Source organism: Vombatus ursinus, unplaced genomic scaffold (assembly GCF_900497805.2).
Source record: "Vombatus ursinus unplaced genomic scaffold, bare-nosed wombat genome assembly UNPS02014830.1, whole genome shotgun sequence".
NCBI classification, from domain to species: domain Eukaryota; kingdom Metazoa; phylum Chordata; class Mammalia; order Diprotodontia; family Vombatidae; genus Vombatus; species Vombatus ursinus.
In genome coordinates, this window is record NW_020954608.1 from 50,077,517 (window position 1) to 50,090,945 (window position 13,429).

Consider the following 13,429-nt stretch of genomic DNA (forward strand, 5'->3'; position numbering starts at 1 on the left):
TTTTATGAATATATAACTTTCTAATGTTCACTGGTTCTCCTTTCACAGCATCTCTCATATCAGATGCCTTCTCTTTATATAACTACCACCTTAGTTCAGGCCTTCATCATCACTGTGCTGTACTGTTACAATATGTGTGTGGGTGTTTATTTATTTATTTATTCATAACATAGGAAACAAAGTTAGGTTGGGGAAATATACTTGCTGGAGTTGTCAGCTCAATGCATTTAAGTAGAACCAAATGCTGCAAATCCAAAGCAACTGTTGGGGAAGAAGGTAAAAGAATGATAGATGGCCAGTCTGTACTCATGAAAATTCAGAATTGTAGAGCATTGATACTTTAGCACATTTTAGGGAAAAACTTATAGAACTTTTTAAAAGTAGAGTTGGAAAATTTGCAAAGTATTTTGAAAGACTAGAAGAATGTCTTCAATAGAAATAGGGAAATTCAACTGGATCTTCCAGGAGCCAAGATAGTGGAGTAAGCAGTGAATTGCTGTAATTCTCCCATATTCACCTTCAAACAGCCACAGAATAGTGTCCCTAAACAAGTCCTGGAGCAGCAGAACTAGCAAGAAGCCAGGGTGAAACAATCTTTGAGCCCAAGAGATCTGGATGATGGGTGGGAAAGATGTGTCTCACTTGGGTAAAGGGGGAGTGTGGAGGATAGGAAGCATCCCAGCAAACCAGCAGCAAGCCCCACCTCAGCAAACTAGTGGTAGATCCTGAGCCCCAGTGTGGTGGAGCAGGCAAACACCAACACCAGGACCCGCCATATGCCTCAGCATGGCCAGGGCAATGATTAGACTCCAGGTCTAAGAACCACCCAGTGCTTCAATGTAGCCCTGGCCAAACAGGCAACTTCGAGGCCAGAACTCCACATGCTTTAGCTTAACTCTGGGGAAATGCAGAAACAATTCACCAGTTCCAGCACATACCAGACCACCACTAGGACCCCAGCTTAGCAACAGGTAAGCTGCCAGACCCCTAAGTTCTCCAGCAGCTCCAGCCAAACCAACCCCATCCCTTCAGCACAGCACCAGACATAAGGATCACCCAACAGCCTCAAGGCAACATCAGTGCAGCAACAGCTAAATAGCCAGGGCCTGCAGCACCTGGCACAAGAAGCCTGAGACAGAACTCCTTCCACCCAGGGAGCAGAGCACAGATTTAAAAGTAAGAAAAATGACAAAAAAAATGAGCAAAAAACAACAAAAAAAGAATCTGATGATAGAAAGTTATGATAGTGACAAGGATGATCAAGACACAACTCAGAAGAGGACAACAATGTCAAAATACCTATGGGCAAAACCCCCAAGAAAAATTGGAAACGGTTTCAAGCCCAGAAAGAACTCATGGAAGATCTCAAAAAGGAACTTAAAAAGAATATAAAAGAAGTAGGAGAAAAAAATTGGGAAAAGAAATTAGAGTGATGCAAGAGAATTATGAAAAAACAGTCAACAGCTTGGACAAAGAAAACAATTGCTTAAAAAGTAGAATTGGCCAAATGCAAAAGGAGATACAAAAATCCACTGAAGAAAGCAACTCCTTAAAAAGTACAATTGGCCAAATAGAAAAGAAAGTTCAAAAGCTAATTGCGGAAAACAACTACTTAAAAGTTGGAGTTGGGCAACGGGAAGCTAATGACTCTATGAGACATCAAGGATCAATCAAACAAATTCAAAGGAATGAAAAAATAGAAGAAAATGTAAAATACCTTTTTGGGAAAAACAACTGACCTGGAAAATAAATCCAGGAGAGACAATATCAGAATCATTGGATTACCTGAAAGCTGTAATCAAAAGGAGAACCTGGGCAGCATCTTTTAAGAAATTATCAAGAAAAACTGCCCTGATATCCTGGAAACAGAGGGGGAAATAGGGATTTAAAGAATCCACTGATCACCTCAAGAAAGAGATCCCAAAATAAAAACTCCAAGGAACATTATAGCCAAATTTTAGAACTATTAGGTTAAGGAAAAAATACTGCAAGTGGCCAGAAAGAAACAATTCAAATATCAGGAAGCCACAATTAAGATTATACAAGACTTAGCAGCTGCAACATTAAAAGATCAGAGGTCATGGAACTTGATATTCAAGAAGGCAAAGAAGCTAGGACTACAACCAAGAATCATCTACCCAGCTAAATTAAGCATAATATATGAAGGGTCATTCAATGAAATAGAAGGATTTCAAGCTTTCATAAGAAGACCAGAATTAAACCAAAAAATTTGATCTCCAATAGCAAGACCCAAGAGAAGCATAAACAGGTAAATAGGGGAAAGAAAAACAAAAAAAAGAAAACATAGGGGATTCAATAGACCTAAACTGTTTACATCCCTATATGGGAAGATAATACTTGTAATTCTTAATAATTGTACCACCAATAATATAGCTAGAAGGAATATATATACAGACAAAGGATACAGTATAAGGTGAATTGGAGGGAATGACATAAAAAATTAAGGGATGAGAAAGAGGAGAGGAAGGGAGAAGGAAAGGGGAGGTAGAATGGGGTAAATTATTTCATATGAAGAAGCAAGAAAGACCTATTACAGTGGAAAGGAAGATGGGAGGGTGGGTGATGGACATCATTTAAACCTTACTCTCACCAGTACTGGCTCAAAAAGGGAATAATATATACAATCAGTTGAAAATAGAAGTCTATCTTATCTGACCAGGAAGTAGGAGGGGAGGAGATTAAGTAAAGGAGGGGTTGGCTGACAGAAGGGAGAGCAGATCTGGGGAAGTGGTAGATAGAATCAAAACACTGGTGAAGAAAGAAAGGGTGAAAGGAGAGAGAGGACAAATAGGAGGAAAAATAGGATGCAGGGAAATACGCAGTAATCATAATTGTGATTGTGAATGGGATGAACTCTTCCATAAAATGGAAGTAGATAGCAGAGTGGATCAAAAACCAGAATCCTACAATATGTTGTTTACAAGAAACACACTTGAAGCAGAGAGACACATACACAGAGAGTAAGAGGCTGGAGACAAAGGAACATGGCCTAGAAATACCAAATCTCAAACTATATTATAAAGCAGTAATCATCAAAACTATTTGGTAATGGCTAAGAAATAAAGTGATGGATCAGTGGAATAGATTAGATACACAAGACACAGTAATCAATGACCATAATAACCTAGTTTTTGATAAACCCAAAGACCCCAGCCTTTGGGATAAGATCTCACTATCTGATAAAAACTGCTGGGAAAACTGGAAAACAATAGGACATAAAGACCAACATCTCACATCATATATGAAGATAAAATCAAAATGAGTGCATGATTTATACATAAAGGGTGGTGCCATAAGCAAATTAGAAGAGCAAGGATAGTTTACCTGTCAAATCTATGGAGAAAGGAAGAATTCATGACCAAACAGAGACAGAAAGCATTACAAAATGTAAAACAGATAATCTTGATTATATTAAAATAAAAAGCTTTTATACAAGCAAAACCAATGCTGTTAAGATTAGAAGGAAAGCAGAAAGCTGGGAAACAATCTTTATATCAAGTGTCTCTTATAAAGGCCTCATTTCTCAAACATATAGGGAACTGAGTCAAATTTATAACAATACAAGCCATTCCTCAATTGATAAATGGACAAAGGATATAAATAGGCAGTTTTCAGATGAAGAAATCAAAGCTATCTATAGGCATATAAAGAAGTGCTCTAAATCTCTTTTGATCAGATAAATGCAAATTAAAACAACTCTGAGGTACGACTTCACACCTATCAGATTGGCTAATGTGACAAAAAAAGAAAATGATAAATGCTGGAGAAGATGTGGGAAAATTGGGACATTAATGCACTGTTGGTAGAGTTGTGAACTGATCCAACCATTCTAGAGAGCATTTTGGAGCTATGCCCAAAGGGCAACCAAACTTTGCATAACCTTTAATCCAGCAATACCACTATTAGGTCTGTATCCCAAAGAGATTATAAAAAAGGGAAAAGGACCCACATGTGCAAAAATATTTATAGCAGCCCTTTTCATGGTGGCAAAATATTGGAAACTGAGGGGATGCTCATCAACTGGGGAATGACTGAACAAACTGTGGTACATGAATGTAATGGAATACCATCATTCCATAAGAAATGATGAGCAAAAGAATTTCAGAAAAAACTTGAAATGATTTACATGAACTGATGCTGAAGGGAGTGAGCAGAACCAGAACATTGTACGCAGTAATAGCAACATTGTGCAATGACCAACTTTGACAAACTTAGCTCTTCTCAGCAATGCAGTGATCTAAGAAAATTCTAAAAGATTCATGATAGAAAATGCTATCCATATCCAGACAAAGAGCTGATGGACTCTGAATACAGATTGAAGCATTTTTTTTTTCACTTACTTTATTCTTTTTTTGTTTTTTTTTCCCTTTCAATCTGTTTCTTCTTTCACAACTATGACTAATATGGAACTATGTTTTATATGATAACACATGTATAATCTATATCAAACTTCCTACCATCTTCAGAAGAGGGAAGGTGAGGGAGGGAGGGAGAAAAATTTGGAACTCAAAATCTTTGTAAAAATGAATGCTAAAAATTTTCTTGTCATGTAATTGGGAAAAAATAAAATATTAATTAAAAAAAGAAATAGGAAAATTCAAAAGTGAGGTGGGTTTATGGAGAAAAAATTAGTTCTGTTTTGGTTATGCTAAATTTGAGATATTTACAAGATATTCAATGGGAATTGTTCAGCAGACCTTTCTTGATGCAGGACTGGAGCTCAAGAGAGAAAATAAACCTGGATATCCAGTAGTCACCTGCAGAGAAGTGATAAATTGAATCCTTGGGAATTGATAAAATAACAAATAGAAAGGGTGTAGAGAGTGAAATGAAGAGGTTCAGAATAACACCTTAAGGCACAAAACAGTTGGGGGTAAGAGAGGAAGGGAAGATCCAGCAAAAGAGAGTGAGAAAGAAGCAACTACTATGTCCAAGATGACATGTCAGACAACAGGGGGCATAGAACTCTAGTACTTTTAAGTTCTAGTTTTTAATCTTTCTTCACTGAACAAAAGTAATGAAATCAGTTTAATTTTCTGGTTGTTTTTGCTTTAATTAGCTTTTTTTAAATGTTCAAATTGATTTGTAACAAAATTTTAGTATACAAAAAAGTTCTAAAGATGTCCCTGAGGCCATTTGTACATACTAATGCAACCTAAATTAAGGAATTAGCAACCTATGATAGATAGATTTAAGTCAAGGGACCAGAGAAAAGGAGTGAGGAGTGGGTTCTTCTCAAAAAGAAAAATGGACTAAGAAATGTAGAAGCAAGAAACTGACATTGACAAAAATGGAGAACTGGACAATAAGGGCCCAGTACTGATAGTATGCTCAGATTTCACTCCTTGATGGGTTACTGTGCAGATATTTGTCTGATTTCAATCCAGTGAATGGTACTTGTGGGGATCTATTTCCATCCATGTGTAATTAAGTGGCTGGTACTATTTAACAATGGAATCTTCTGATGATGACTTGGAATTGCTGACCTGGTATTCAGTTCATATAAAAAAGAGATAATGCCAGTCTCCTAAGTTTTTTTTTTACCCCTCTATGAGCTGTTGTGTGGGAGCAGCAGCAAATTGTATTCCTCCATTTGGATGCCATGCATCTGTGAGCACATGATACTTCTGTTTCTTTTGTTAACAGAAGAAACAATGCTTTCCTGATCTTAGCCAACAGAGTTTTGAGATACAGAATTGATCAGCTCATGACCTTGTGAACTTTAAAAGGTCGGAAGAACCATCAGAAGTCCTAATAGGTCAATAGCAGAGTTCACTGGAGGTAGGAGCAGCAGCTGATGACAGAGGAAACATCTGCAAGTCAAAGGGTGGATGGTGATGGCTATAGGGATTATCAGTCCTCTCAATAGAGAAGAAATGCAAAGTAGATTTAGAAAGGCAACCACATTCAGAGCCCAATGGAGAGCTACATCAAAGGGAATCTATGATGACTCCACAAAGGGAGAAAAGGATCTTGAAGCCCGCAAACTGGCGGTTACTCCAGGGCCACACATATTCTCTATTGCCTTTGTACTTTGTTTTAGGCAACTTTCCCCCAAGAACTTTGTGTGTGCAAGAGGAGAGTGTGTCCCCTGGGTTGAGGGGGGAATTTTTTATAACTATTTTTACTGTAACTTTCTTAGTAAATATCCTTTCTTCAATGCTAATAGAGTTCTACTGGTTGATTAATAATACGAGGCACACTAGATGGGGGCTTAAGGAATATAGTAATAGAAATCCCAACTACTCAGTGTTACCCCAGAATCCTGAATGGTGTAGGAGTTAGCTTCACTCTGTTGACCCAACCTGCCATTGTGAGTGAGAGTTGGAAGACTGAGCCCAGCAGGGTGACTACACTGTGATGGACCTGTTTTCAGATAATTCAGATAGGGTATCATGTGAAAGAGTGGTTAAACTGTATTTCTTAATCCATCTCAGTTAAATTCAATTCAACAAATAGTTATTAAACCCCTACCATATGCAAGGCACTGCTCTGGACCTGGAGAATTCAAAGATAAAAACCATACTGTATCTTTCCTTTGCATCCTTTATATTCTACTTGGGAATAGGGCTACAGGGCAAATACAGCAATAATTATGTACAGAACAGCTAGGATGGGAAGTGACAAAGGTGAGATCCAGACAAATAGGTCTGTGTCAGGGGTAGGGAACCTGCTGTGGCCCTCTAGGTCCTTGGGTGTGGTCTTTTGATTGAGTCCAAGTTTTACAGAACAAATCCTTTTATTAAGGGGGTTTGTTCTGTGAGGTTTGTATTCAGTCAAAGGACCTCACTCAAAGACCTAGAGGTCCACATGTGGCCTCAGGGTCACAGGTTCCCCACCCCTGGTCTATGTATATTTGAAGAAGGAAACGAGAACACTTTCATGGGGGCTGAGGGTGAAGGAGAAAAGTCAGCCATAGAGCTGAGGAAGGGAAGGATTCTAAAAGGAATAGATGAGGAGGATGAACATTCTAGGTATGAGGGATGGCCTATGCAAGTACTCAGAGGTGAAAGATGATTCTTCAAGTTCCAGGAACACAATAGGTGGTAGTCCTGGTTAGCTGGAGTTTATAGGAATTAAAGGAGAGAAAAGGGAAATTAGGCCATAAAGGTCTAAAGGAACTCAGATCGTAGGGGCAACTTCCCATTGACTTTAGGGGAATTAAGACAGAGGAACGAAAACAAGGGAATGTGCATTAGGAAGGTTATTTTGTCATCTGGGTAAAAGAGGAATTGTGCCTTCAAAGGTGTAAATAATGTGACATTAATTTAATTAATTAATGGCATTAATTAATTTAGTGCCATTTAAAAATCTTACTAACTTTGCATTTCACAGAAAATTGCATGGTGATCTCTTCCCAATTGTTGGTAATTCTGAAGCCTTCGATGGAGTGTTCCTTTCTTAATTACAATTGTCTACATGGAGACTAACTAAAAAATTAAGACTTCTATACATATGCACTTATCATTGACATTTTCATAGCCAATATTTATTTACAATAGAGATGTCTCAGAAATCTCTTTCCAAGTTAGACATTGTTATTTACATTTTGCAGATAAACCAGGTGGGAGCCAAGATTATAGAAAGAGCTATTTACAAAAGTAAATTACTGGGAAAACTCATGCCTTTGGGTTTCAGACCAGGGCCTCTATAAACCTACATGCTTAAACTCTTCTGCATACCTAAACATAAATATATGCATGCATGTATTTACAATAATTGTTGGTCAAATGCACACTTCATGCATATCATTTCCACAGGAGCAATCATTTTGCTAAATGCACAATTTACTTCAGAGGCTCTTGTGCAGGCTGTTTATCAAAAGATATGCCCTGATATGTAGCTCTTTGCAAAGGAACAGGATTTGAGGCAGCTCGGAGTTTCCTCTTCAAGTAGGTCTAAAACTTTTTTTCTTCTATTCAACTTCCTTCCTTTTTATAACTGTCAGAACTGAGAAGCAAGGGCTGAGAGACAGAGGCACCCCAGAGGGAGACACGATCAGCTGCAAGTAAGTTCAAATATCACGGGGAGATTGGAGACCACGGTGGGTGGAGGGAACGATGGGGAATCTCTGGACCTAAGTGACTGAACTTCTGTACTTTATTTTTCCTGGGAGAGTCAAGATACCTTATTTAGAGGCCATCCTATGACAAGAAGTGTTGGGGCAGTGACAGCAGCAGGGATGGTCTTGGCTGTACCAGAAAGGGAAGTCAGAGTTGAGCTATAGCAAATAAGTCAGAGATAACCCTGAGGAGAGAGATGAGAGGCCAGACCCCTGCCACCCACAGCCCAGATTCCTTAGTGATGGGCAAAGGTGGAAGCTATGTGCGTGCTTGTGTGTCCAGAGAAGGGTACCCTATTAAGATAAAAGCAGGCACCAGGCCAAATTTAGGAGTGGTTGGAAAACTATAAGTCAAACCTGATATGGAACATCTCAGTGGATGGTGGGTTGCGGTGGAGAAATGTGGTTTCCTGTTTTTAAGCAGACTTTAAGAGTAGACAAAAATGGCTCAGTGTTCACCAAATTTAAATTGCTCTCATATATGTGCTTTTTGGTGATTTAAGGGAAATCTATAAACTGCAACCACCATAGAGTACAATGGAGTTTAACAATGAAAGGGGACGTGCTGGTAGGACACATTGTTATTTATTAACCAAGAGTGCTTTCCTAGTATTTCTAAGACTAAAAAAAAAACGTAATAAAATCCTATGGCCAGCTGGGCAGAGAGACAAATGCTATGCTGCCATATTTTTACTCCTTTACATATGAGGTTATTGAAAACAGATCAAATATGATAATAAGTAAGAAAACACACACGCACACACACAAACTGTACTAAATCTCAGGCTTCTGAAAAATTGAAACAGAATCTAGCTCTTTCTTTGTATGCTAGGATAATGGATCATTTTGATCTTTTAGAGGGCTGTATTGGTCACCTCACAGGGTGACTGATGTCTTAACACTAGCTGTGTGACCTTGGGCAAGTCAGTCATCTTTCAATGACCCCTACTCTACTAGGCTATTGTGAGGATCACAGCAATTTCTATCATATATACATAGGTGCTTATTGAGTCCCCTTCTTCAACTCTCCATCTTTGAAATGTACTTTCTGTTTATATTTTAATCTGGCCTGTAATTAATCTCTAGATTTGGCCAAGGTTGGGTGTTGGACTGGTGACTTCTTGTGATAGATTTAATTTTTCCCAGGTTCCCCCCCCAGGTAACAGTAGGGGGAGGGGCTAATATCATGCCGTACTCCCCACGGTTTGAATTGCTTACAGTAAAAATTTCTCTATATGACGAGTTATTCTCTTTTGTGGCCTAACACTGCAGGGATGTTCAAAGAAGAAAAGATGGCTAAGTATTCATGTGTTAAGAAGAAAGAAGCAGGGGAAATAATGGTTTTTTATGCATTTTGTTCAATTTTTTTGTGTTTTTTTTTGTTTTTTGTTAATCTTACTATTGAATTTCTGCTATGTATACGTTTGTCATAGAAACAAACAGATTGCATTAGTACTGTGTATTAGTTCAAAAAATTAGTTGCAGAATAGTGAACTATTCTATAAATATAGAATTTAATGAGTCTAATCCCTACCCTTGATATTTTTTATTCATAGTAATAAGGTCTTAAGTAAAACTGCTAGAAATCCCACAGGTTACTCTCACGTTAATACTATGCTTTAGTAGGCAGGGATTTACTGCTAGGTTAGGGGACCCTGATATGAAGGATTCATTTACCATTAAAGTTCAGCCTAGGAAAGTAACTTTGTAGGAGGAGAAATATCTTGAGGGATTCTTCAAAAAGCAATGTGACTTGAACAGTGCAGCCAGCAGGAAGAAGACGTCCAAGGTAGGGAAAGGCAGGGACAATAATTACCTAGGAAGGTGTTTTCTAAAGTGGTCATTGGGAGAGTGTTTTTCAATCACATGACTTAAGCAACTGTTTTGTTGGTTCCAAGTCCTCATAACTGTCAAAATGAACTACATTCCTCAGTGCCGGTTGTTACGTTTCTGTAGAAAACCCTACCATTTTTGAGTTCCACATCCAGAGACTGGTAGAACTAGAAAATTTTGCTTACTTAAAGTCTTCTTTTCTAAACACACGTAATCATTAAAAGTGTGCTGTGTTCTTTTCATGTTTTTACATTTAATGTATATTATCAGATCTACCTTTTTAGAGAATATCAGTAACTATTACGTTATTATTATTACTGCTTATCTGGTACTGATTTAGGCAGCTCTTCAATACATCACTTCTCTTTCCTTCTGTTCTTCTTGCTCCTTACATATAAATCTCAGTTGTAAGGAATATGCTGATAAGAAGCATCAGTCAGGCAGGAAAAGTCACTTGGTATCGGCAAGAAGCAGAGAGAATGGAACTCTGCTTACTGTAGTTATGCTACTGAGGTTACATGATAAAGCCACAAGTTTTTTAGTTTCTGACAAAACATTACTCCCTTCAGACTTGAATTTCATGATTCTGGCTTAGCCCTAACTTTTGGGCATCTGTCCTCTTCTTAGGATGGGGAGGAGGGAGCAGCTACGGAGAATCCCTTATCTAACACAACCCCGGGGAGACGAGACTACAGCCACATCACAGAATCATGTGGGAGTACTGCTTAAAAGGTGGTTTAAGGTGATTTAAGAATATTAAAAGGAAGCCAACTCCTCAGACCTCTTAGGAGCAGAATTCAATAGGCTCTAGATTTGCAGATTCTCAACCATTTTTGTATCATGTACCCCTTTCGCAGTCTCATGAAGCCTATGGACTTCTCAGAAGAATGTTTTTAAATTTATAAAATAAAATACATAGATTGCCAAGGAAGCCAATTATATTGAGCTACAGCAGTGAGAATATTTTTAAAACATGTTCACAGACCTCTGAGACTTCCATGTTCCTCAACTCTTGTCCCCAGCTGGAGTTTACTATCTGCTTTCCTCTGTTTGCAAGGCTGGAGAAGCACTTGGAGGAGCAAAGCCTTCATTATTTCCTTCCCTGTGAATTCTGAGAAAGTAAAGAGAAAGGACTGGATGGGGGAAGGTTAAGGTTAAGGAAAGGCAAAGGAATCTGAAAGCCTTGGTAATGGCCTCACTCTCTGGGAAAACCTGCTCCGTTAACCATTAAACATTTAACGTACCTTGAATCTTCACTGAAAAGAATACTGTGTCATGAGCAAAATAATATTAATTAATTATTATTTATAATTTATTATTATTATTATAATTCTAAAAACCTCTGCATTTGAGGCATGCCCTATCCTAGATCTGTATCCCCAGAGATGAGCCTGAATTGTTCCTGTCTTCTGGGCTGGGAAGAATAGAGCTGCCTGAATTGAAGGTAAAATGAACATATTTGCTTAGACGCTCACCCCTACAGTTCTGCATTTTCTACTTGTACTTAAGAGGTAATTAGGTCTTCTGCCCTTCAGCACTCCTCCCTTTCCCTAACAACCACTCTCTATAAAATATTCTATATCATTCAACACACTCTAGTAAGCTCAGTTTCTGGGATTCATCTTGGCCTCCACAAGTTATAATATTGCTCATCAGGATTTCCTCCCCGGCTCTGACTTTGTCCCCTCTGCTGACATTTCTCAGCATCCACAGCTGACCTCTAGCTTCGATTAAGAAAGGGAACAGCAAATGGAATCTAAAATTAAACTGTCTGTGAAGAAGTTAAAAAAATATAATAGTTCTATCCCTACTTTAATGTTTATTCAGATTATAAACAGTCCTCATAATTCCCAGAACCCCTTGTCCCTTTCATACTCCTCAAAGAAATGAGTTCTATTTTTTGCGAAGGAAATACTGACACATCCAGAGAGTACATTGTAAGTCTTGTGGGAATAAAAATTTAATGTCCATTCAGTCAGCTCCCAAGGGTCATGGATGCCTATGGTGGCGCCTATTCCACCACCACCACCACTAATAACAATAAACAAACAAAAACAGTGGGAAAGTGAGGGGATACACTAAAACAGTGGTCACCCTACACTGAATTAACCATTATGGTATCAATCTTAACCAAAACAGCCAGAGTGACTAATTCTTTCTCTCAGTCTGTTTGGTTTCGAGTGTTTTCAAGTTGTTTAAATGGGTCACCAGATTCAAAAGGAAATACAAGATTTGGTCTAAATCCCCTAGTCACACCAGTCAGCTCAGTCTTTTGATTGGGAGGAGTTAGCACTTGTATTTTTCTCCTCTGACTTCCTGAAGATGCCACAGTGAAAAGCGTGGAAATGTTCCACATTGTCTGACCAAGATAATTTTGCAATAAAGCCATTATTAATTTATTTATAACTAAACCTACTGGAAAAGAACTGTTCTCCATCATTATTTTGCTTAATAATATATATACATATATTTTTAAGAAACCAAGTAATGGCATTAGACAGGATATGCTTATTTATATTGGTCTGTCCTAGGCAAAACTTGTGGCACAGGTAAGCTTAAGTTTATTTGTTTTCTGTGTCTAACCTGAAGAGTACAAGTCAGTATCTCAGCATTCTCAATGTTTAGTAGTGTTTTGTTGGGTAAATAATTTTTTTAATTGGGTATCAATAAAATTGAGTTTATGCAAACTAAGTGCACAGGAAAATGGAGACAGTTATCTGGATAATTTTAAAATAAATTCCTTCACTGAAGACAAAGTGAACTTTGGTGCCTGAATTTTCCAGATTGAGGACATTAATGCAACTCTATCCTCACTCTAGAAAATTGCTATGCATGGAAGAGTAGGTGGGTTCAACAGGATGAAAAGAAGATAAGATGAAGTTTAAAAATTATATGCTTCTGATACTACATTCTCCTCTTCCTCTTTCATTTATTTTCACAATCATTTGCGTTTGAAATTGGTAAGAATGCTAGAGGAAGAGGAGGCAGGAAACAGAGCAATTAGAGGATGATATAATTACAAGTATAAAGGAACTTCCTCCAAACTAATGAGCTCACTTCAGCTTGACTCCAGAAATTGTGAAGAGAGAAAGTTTTGTGAGACTATGTATGTTCAGTGAAAGCAAGGAGTGTCTTGATGCAGGCATAAAGGCAGTGTCCTTTTTCCCTTCTTCTCTTCTTCCCTGTGATCTTATAACACATCCTGGTGCTCGCTCCTGAGACCCCTGTGAGGCCCCTGCAGTCTGAAAGTCTTTTTCCTCCTCCAATGAACAGCTACCTTGTGCTTTCCCTAACTTTCCCAACCCTCATGCAAGCGCAAATGCAGTGCATCCTTTCTTGCTCCAAGAACGACTTTTGTGATATGTCAATCCTAATTATAATCTCATGACTATGTAAATTCTACAGCTCCCAGCATACATTTGCTGATATTTAATGCTTGCGCCTGTGCACATGGACATATTCCTTGTCATACTCATAGGGAACATCCTCTGTTCCTCCTTCCCCACTATCTAT

The 13,429-nt window shown here is 38.2% G+C and overlaps 1 protein-coding gene across 2 annotated transcripts in view; it reads left to right on the top strand.

Annotated features, from left to right (window-relative positions):
* The first annotated feature begins 7,926 nt into the window (after nucleotides 1–7,926).
* The window catches only part of ARHGDIB (Rho GDP dissociation inhibitor beta), a 36,144-nt gene continuing 30,641 nt past the window's right edge, over nucleotides 7,927–13,429 (top strand). Inside the window, exon 1 of one of the 2 annotated variants that reach the window (XM_027838696.1) lies at nucleotides 7,927–8,029. The gene's annotated coding sequence lies outside the window, so the exon portion shown is untranslated. Of the gene's footprint in view, nucleotides 8,030–11,269; nucleotides 11,361–13,429 lie in introns of those variants that run through there. The other variant, XM_027838697.1, reaches the window with a different exon arrangement.